This window comes from Eucalyptus grandis, chromosome 2 (genome assembly GCF_016545825.1).
Source record: "Eucalyptus grandis isolate ANBG69807.140 chromosome 2, ASM1654582v1, whole genome shotgun sequence".
Lineage (NCBI taxonomy): Eukaryota > Viridiplantae > Streptophyta > Magnoliopsida > Myrtales > Myrtaceae > Eucalyptus > Eucalyptus grandis.
In genome coordinates, this window is record NC_052613.1 from 56,483,828 (window position 1) to 56,491,865 (window position 8,038).

Here is an 8,038-nt window from a genome sequence, read left to right on the forward strand (position 1 = left end):
TAGCATTCAATTGCATAAACTAAACAAACCATTGCAATCAGTATGAAATTTCAGTCACCGACTATGATATAAAGTATAATTTCCAGAAAATAATAAATAATTAAATAAATGCAATTAAATACCAAAAATATAAACTTAAGCCGAAATACTTAATTAAACGCCCGAACGGGGGGGATTTATGAATCTATCTAGATAAATAGCACAATCCATCTAGTGCTTAATTAGGCTACTTTAACCACTTAACATGCATAATTGATTAATTAAATCACTAATCCATTATAACTAACCACCTAAACCCTAATTGACCTAAGCTAATCACCCCTTAAGCATCATTAACTCCCTAAGCATAGTTTAGCAAGTAAACTCACCAGTTTAGCGTTCCGATGAGTTCATGATGATGGCGACTTGGAGGCAGGCAATAACCAAGCCCACGACGACACCAACCAAGGTTTGGAAGGGCTCGGAAAAGCTTTACGACACCTCACGGCCCGGTTGGAACTTCGGCTCTATCCAAGGCTCGAAGGAGCTAAACCGAGCGGTTCGGTTGGCTGGAACGGCCAAGGCGAGTGGCTACGAGCTAGCGGGGTGACATCGGGCTAGACCGCAACGGTGGCTTGGTTTCTAGGCGAGCTCAATGGTTGAGCGAACGGGATGGGGCTTCGGGAAGGCAAGGACACGAGCAGGAAGCCGACGGTGCTGGTTCAGCTTGCGGGTGGCAACAACGGCGCACGGTTGGTGCGGGGGAGCTCGGACGGTAGCAGGGGGCGGTCGACCAGCAAGGGAGGGAGCTGCTCTATTTTCCTTTGGTTTTTGGAGCTCAAACTGGACAACAATGGGGAAAGTAGAGCCAAGGAAGAAGAGGGAGTGCTTAGCTGAAGGGGGGATCCTAAATGGCCTCCAACTCTTCAACACATGCCCAATTCACTCATTGCTTGCCCTTACCCACCATCAGCCTTATCCTCAGCCATTTTCGTCCCTCAAGCTTCCCCAACAAGCTTCCCAAATGGTCCAAAAGGTTGCTTCCCTCCAAGGCTACAAATTTGGACATTTGCCTCTTCAATTTCATTCAATTTCTCTTCAAATCAATCCAATTGAAGCCCAAACAATTTAGCCAAGGTGCCTACATCACAATCCACATTTTCCCTCATCAATTGAACCAACTTGAATCCCAAAAATCCACCAAAAAATGGTCCCTCAAATTTCCCAGTCCAAAATAACCTTACTTTGAATTTTTGCCAAAAATCCCCATTTGCAGAAATATCTTCGGAGGATGAATCGACGTTCCTAAAATGAATCGTGACATGACAGAACTTTCAATTTCTGAAATCGGGTTTAAATTAACGGTTAATTTCAATCAAGTGCTATTTTAGCATGACCTAACCTACCGGGTAGCTTTTAGGAATTTTTAGTGCAATTGACCCATAGTCGATTATTTTGGAGCCACATTGTATATCTTCGACACATTGACGATTCTCGGTTGTCGTGAAAATCTCGAGGTTTGAAATACGAGACATAGGGTACCAAAATGACAGAAAAATCGGTCTAGTGCCGATCGACGAGACTTTTGCAATTAGGTGGAATCACCCACACTTAATCACATGGCTCGGTCGAGTCGACCTATCTCTCATCTCTAATCGATTTTTAATTATGTCATAATAACCCTTGTAAATTAGCATGGTTGAGCAGTCGGTTCCTGGTCGAATTCTCAAGTCTATTGCGTTTAGATTCCTTAATAGCTTCACCTGATGACTAGTTATCCCATGAGTGATCAGCTTAGGTGTGGCATCCCGAAAATTCAAAGCCAAGCCTTAAGGTGTGTTAAATGTCTTTAATTAGGTGATAGAATTTTATGGCTTATGCTTTAGCCAATTTACCCTTGTATTTGATGAATTTTGCTTGTGATTGTGGAAATTTAAATTTAATTAGTTAATGCTTGGCCATATGACTTAAATTTCAATAACTAAAATATCCCAAGACTTTGGCCAAGATGAAATTTGAATTTAGAAATATTTATAGAAAAGAATTCAAAAAAAAAAAGAGAAAAAGGGTTAAAATTCGAAATGGGCCTTGGACCCATTAGCCTAAAGCTTGGTGGGCCAAGCTAGTCGGCCCATTGGGCCCAAGAGATGGCTGTCGACCAGCCCAAGGAAGAGTGGCCGGTTGGGCCAAAGCCCAAGCCCATTTAATTCAAAAACAAATTACAAGTGGCCAAAGGAAGAGCATGCATTGGCCATTGGTGAGGTGAGTTAATCCTTGCAAATGATGGGCTTTTGGGGGAATAAAAGGAGGGAGGAGAGAGAAGTGGCCGGCTCCTTTGCTTCATTTGGCCGAGAAAAGAGAGAGGGTGAGAGAGAGAGAGAGAAATCACAAGTGAGAGGGAGAGACCGAGAGGGAAGGAGGCGGAGCCGAGAGGGAGGTGCTGCCGTTCGTCCGCCGTCCGACCACCGTACGCCGCCGTGTGTTGCTGTGTGTTCATCTTGGAGGCAAGTGGGGTCCTTAACTTCTCTTGCATGTCTGTTTTGTTGGTTTCATGTTAGATTTTAGGTGTGGTTTGGGCGAAGAACCGAGGTAAGGGTTGAATGTGTTCAAGTTATGTGACTGTTTTCGTTCGGTTTGTGGTAGTCAGTACCTTATTCGAGCTTGCATGTGTGTTTTGAGTGCGATTTTGGCTTCGGTGTCTTCATAAAAGTTGAAGCTAACATCTTGTAGTATGACATACTCGAATTTCATGGAAAACGATGGTGATATGAGGGGTCAAAAGCTCTGTTATATGGAGACCTCAGATCCGCGAAATCTTCACTGACCTTTTGTTGATTTCTTGGTTGCATGTTGATTTTTGTTGGAGATATCACCTTGTTGTCTTCATGAAAGTTGTTGGTAACATCCTAAAATACAACATACTCAAATTTTAAGAGAAACAAATGAGTATAGCCTAGTGAATCGGCTAGATCTTTGAGACGGTTGGTTCTGTTGAAGTATACCGAGACACCCGAGACTTTAAGGACTTAAAAGAGGATCATACTTTGGTTATTTAACCTAGATCTCTTCATAAAACTTGTAAAGGACACATTGATACATAACATACTCGAATTTCAGAGGAAAATAAAGGGATTTGATGGGTCAAACCTAAGTTTTTCGGTGATATGTACTCTGGACGAAACGGTAGAGGTTCCAGAAGCTTCGTGGAGTTGTATCAATTAATCTATGAAGAATTTGGCTTAGGGTTCTTCATGAAAAATGTACGAAAATGCGTTGGTTATCACCCTGTAAAATTTCGTAATTTTTGGAGGCCATATGAGTATTTTAATCGAATTAATTTGAAAACTGTGCAATCTGGCCATTTTCCGAATGTTAAGTGCTATTTTGTGGAAAATTGAGAAATTATGAAAAATGCAAATTGACCATGAATTTTGCATAAAATTGTGATTCTAATTGTTTAGTGATTGTTTAAATATTATGATTTTGGGAAAATCATAAATATTAAATGAAATGTTTATTTATAAAAATAATAATAAATTAATAATATAATAATATAATAATAATATAATAAAATAATAAATAATAATAATAATAATAATAATAATAATAATAATAATGGATTATTTTATTAGCCATGTGTTCCATTGAATTTATGATGCATTGTTATATGACATAGATGCATGTATGATCATGAATTGTGATGCATGTGCGTGATTCATATGCCATGTAATAATAATAAGATTAAAAGGAAGGTGAATGTGGAAGTGGTATGTGAGTAAGGGGTTGTGGCGGAGGATGTTGTCTGGTGGCCTGGTGGCGTAATTCCAGAGATTCCCTGGGAGTTTCAGGATGCCCGGAATGTGGGGGCCGGAAGCCTGTCGGGAGGTTTCGCCCGAAGGGAGTGACTCGCGATGCCAGGATTGGGGTGCGAGATCCCCGGCTAGAAGGGTAAAGGCCGGAAGCCCTGTCAGAGGTTTCTGCCCGAAGGGAATGCCTCGTGATGCTAGTTGAGATGCGAGATGCCCGGAATGTGGGGGGCTCCAGTGGCCATGAGATGGTTGGAATCTTGGGATCCCCGTCGGAGGTTTTCGCCGAAGGGATGGTGATGATGGTGAATTTGATGATTTGAGAAAAGATAATGTGGGGATCAATTGATAAGTAAAAGTGGCTAATGATGATATGATATGCATGGTGATGCATGGCTAATGATGATATGATGTGATATGCATGGTGATGCATGGCTAATGATGATATGATATGCATGGTGATGCATGGCTAATGATGATATGATGTGATATGCATGGTGATGCATGGCTAATGATGATATGATATGCATGGTGATGCATGGCTAATGATGATATGATATGCATGGTGATGCATGGCTAATGATGATATGATGTGATATGCATGGTGATGCATGGCTAATGATGATATGATATGATATGCATGGTGATGCATGGCTAATGATGCATGAATACTCTTGACATCAAAAAGGTAAGCAATGTCTGCATTGTATGATGGTATGCATGGTGCACTGAGTTGTTATTGGATTTCCCTATTTGCTGAGTGGTTGTACTCACCCCTTTTGGGGATAACATTTCAGATTAGCACTATGCCGCTACCTGCTGTTTCGCGTGGGGTATTTTACGGTCTACCGTCTGATGTTGAGGTGGAGTGTACGGAGATAGATTGTCCCTCTGTGCCCGGATTGACGTTTATCCGAGTGCGATGCTTAGTTATGTATGATATCGGCCTGGCTGGGGGCCCTGTCATACAAGAGTTCCTGTCTGTGCACGTTCGACGGGATGGAGCGATGCGAGGGATGCTGCCGCCGCCACCACCTGACACACCGGGTTGGGTGTGAGACCTGCGCGCAAGGAGTAAGAGCTAGATCACTTTTTGATGTAGATAGTTGACGCTGGTGATGGGAGGGTTTGTGTTCATGTGATGTTAAGGGTCGGAGTCCCTTTTTGAGATTTTAGGTAGGACATGGCAGAGTCCTAACCTTTCTGGTTTGTGTACCGACCCGAAGGAAAACCCCATCTCGCTATATGTATGTATGTAAGCAAAGCGTCAACGTTATTTATAAAATCATGATGTTTAGCTGGTGTGTATTTGTATCATGGGTAGAAGGGAGATAGATGACGATGTGAATTTTGCTTCCGCTATGAGTCGCGCGTGGGACCGCTTTAAAAAAAATGCCTGTAATCGGCAAGGCTTAATTTAGCCAAGAGATAGAGATGGTAAAAGATGTAACACCGGCGCTCGGTGACGACTCGTGAAGGGTTCGGGGTGTCACATTAGGGAAAAGAACGAGAGGCGTGGCAATGAAAAGCTCGACTTATTCAATCGAAAACAGAACCCAAAAATTAGGATATCACAAGACTTGTCACCTTTGGCTTCTTAGGTTCCGACTTAGATTTTCAATTTTTCGAAACTGCTCGACCTTTGCTATTTTCTAATTTTATAGAGCTTTTTGTGGCTTGAATCTGGTAAAACTTCCTTCATGAAAGTTGTTCAAAACATACTTTAATTTCATATTTTTCTGAGGTGAAATAGTTGGTACGAGAACCTATTCCTTTACCATGTCGAACATCCCAATGCAATAAAAATGGTGACTTAGTTATCTTCTTGATTTTTTTATCAATTTTTTCCTTTAGAATCTAAACATTCTTCCTTCACAAAAAATGTAGAGATATCCATATCTATAACATATAAAAATTTCAAAGTGTTTTACAAAAATTTGGATTTTGAAATGAGTTTTCCTTTATGGCTATTGAATTTATTCGATGGACAAACTATCGGGTTGCATTCAGTGATTTGCTGCTCTTTCCACATACTGAGTTAGACTTGGCTTTGCATCAAAAATGTTATTTAAGGTCTTCTCTATAACATATTAAATTTTTATAATTTTTTTGAGTCGTTTGATAAGGCAACGACATTAATTTCAAAAGTTGCTCAAAACTATTATTCACCTTCGAATGGGAGAGCCATAGGCCCAAACTTAGAGGGGAAAGGGCTACATACCCATCTTGAGGAGCAAGCCAATCTAGAGTCTTCTTTGCTTGAAGATAAACATGCAAATGCTTTTGGACCTTAATGCATTAATGCTAGCTTGAGTCATATGCTTAGGCATTCCTATTTGATTAGGGCCAATCAATACCCTAATTTGAGACTTGAAGAACAAATTGTCCAAAATCCAAGCTTCTCGATGACAAGTCTAAGCCATTAATGACTTTGGAAGCTAGTCTACAATGAAAAATGGTGACTCAACATCTTAATTATCCCTATAAACTTAGGTCATCATGACCCTAATATGAGCCTTGAAAGTTAAGTAGCCTAAAGCACAAGTTGTCTTCCAGATTAAGTTTAGCCATTACTAACTACGAAGAGCTTGCCTATAAATGGAGGCACGACCCATTCATTTCCCCAAGCCTTGACTCATTTCCTCCATTCCTCCTCTCTCTCGCATGCCCCCCACTCTCTCAACCACTTGTTTCCTCGTCGCTCACCCCTTGCATTTAGCCACTGCTCAGCGATGGCCATCGCTTAAGCACGTGGTAAGTGAACTTACTAATATTTGGCTAGGGTGTTGTGTTGCACTACTCCAAGCACGTAGTGAGTCCTTATTTGAACTTCGTTCTCACTTAATTGAAGTTCAGCAAATGTCTATTTGGGTCAGTTCAGACCATGTTCTTGTTGGATAAGTTCGATTCTTTCTTGATGAGCTTTGGCTCGTGCTTTGGCTTGAGTTGTTTTGAAGAAGCCCGATTCGTGTACTTGTTTAATATGCTTCGGTTATGCTTTGATTCAAACCGATTTTGAAAACGCTTTTGTGAAAGCTTGTTATTTCCTTGCAAACTATTTCGAACTATTTGACAAGCTCATATTCTAGTTCACACCCCAAGCTCTGAAAAGGGGTTTTGTCGGCCTTGAACGTACGTGGGATCATGATGGATCGGTCTTCTATTTGTCTTGGTGTGATATTGAGGCGTATCATTCCCAAGCCAAGTTTGGTACTAGGGCGTTGATCATGTCATGATGGGTTGATCCTTTCTTGGTCTTGGTACGATATTGAGGCATATTGTTCCTGAGCCAAGTTTGGTACTAGGTCTGTGATCATGTCATGATGGGCTAGTCCTTTCATGGTCTCGATGTGATATTGAGGCACATTGTTCTCAAGCCAAGTTTAATACTAGATTGGTGCTCAAACATGTCGGATCAAGCCGTGATCTTTGATTCGCAACCTAGCATGTTCAATGTCATAGTTCGATAAATCATTTCACATGCTTATGCATGGCACGCCATTGAGCTCTTGAGCTAAAAATGAAATAAGAACCGAATTGTGTCGCTTGATGCATGGTCACATGCGGGATTAATTTAAAGCCGTCAACCAATGGATATAGGTGACGATGCCCTCACACCAATGGGATGTGTGTGTGTGCATGGTCACACAAAGGAATAATTCTAACTGTCACCCTTAGATTAGGGGACGTTGCTCGAATGCCCAGTGGATTCTGAAAGAGTCGATGGATTCGACTAATAATGAATGAACACTATGTGCATGTGTCACGCCCCGATCCTTGAGCGTGTGCCCATCCCTTTGTGGTCGATAAAATTTGCGACGTCCCAGGACGTATCGCCGACCTATTCACTTTATTGTACATGAGGAAGCGAATAAAACAACCCTGACAACAAACAACATGGGATAGGGAAGCACGACAGTTACATTAAACCAAACACATTTATACACAAGCTGAGTCATATACACAAAGGTCTACAAAAAGACCTATATACAGAAGTCTAGATCAAAAAGGGGCTATGGAGACTCTAAACATTAGGCTCTCCAATCCTCGGCTCCGGATCCTCCATGGCACCATCAGGGGTGTCGATATCCAAAGGGTGCCCTATCTTTCATTCCCTTGTCCCGATGGAAGGCTTGTCGAAACCACCTATAGGATCCTCCCGCCTCCCATCGGGCTTATGAAGGTACCATGCTTTGAAACGATGAGGTACCAGGTGGGGTAGACCCTCATCAACCCAAACAGTGCACTCCACA

At 41.7% G+C, this 8,038-nt stretch overlaps 1 long non-coding RNA gene across 1 annotated transcript; it reads left to right on the forward strand.

Annotated features, from left to right (window-relative positions):
* Positions 1 to 1,778: 1,778 nt before the first annotated feature.
* Positions 1,779 to 5,099, forward strand: LOC120290115. The gene is made up of 2 exons (XR_005547975.1): positions 1,779 to 1,813; positions 4,583 to 5,099. It is a non-coding gene; the product is annotated as an uncharacterized LOC120290115 (long non-coding RNA).
* The last annotated feature ends 2,939 nt before the right edge of the window (positions 5,100 to 8,038 follow it).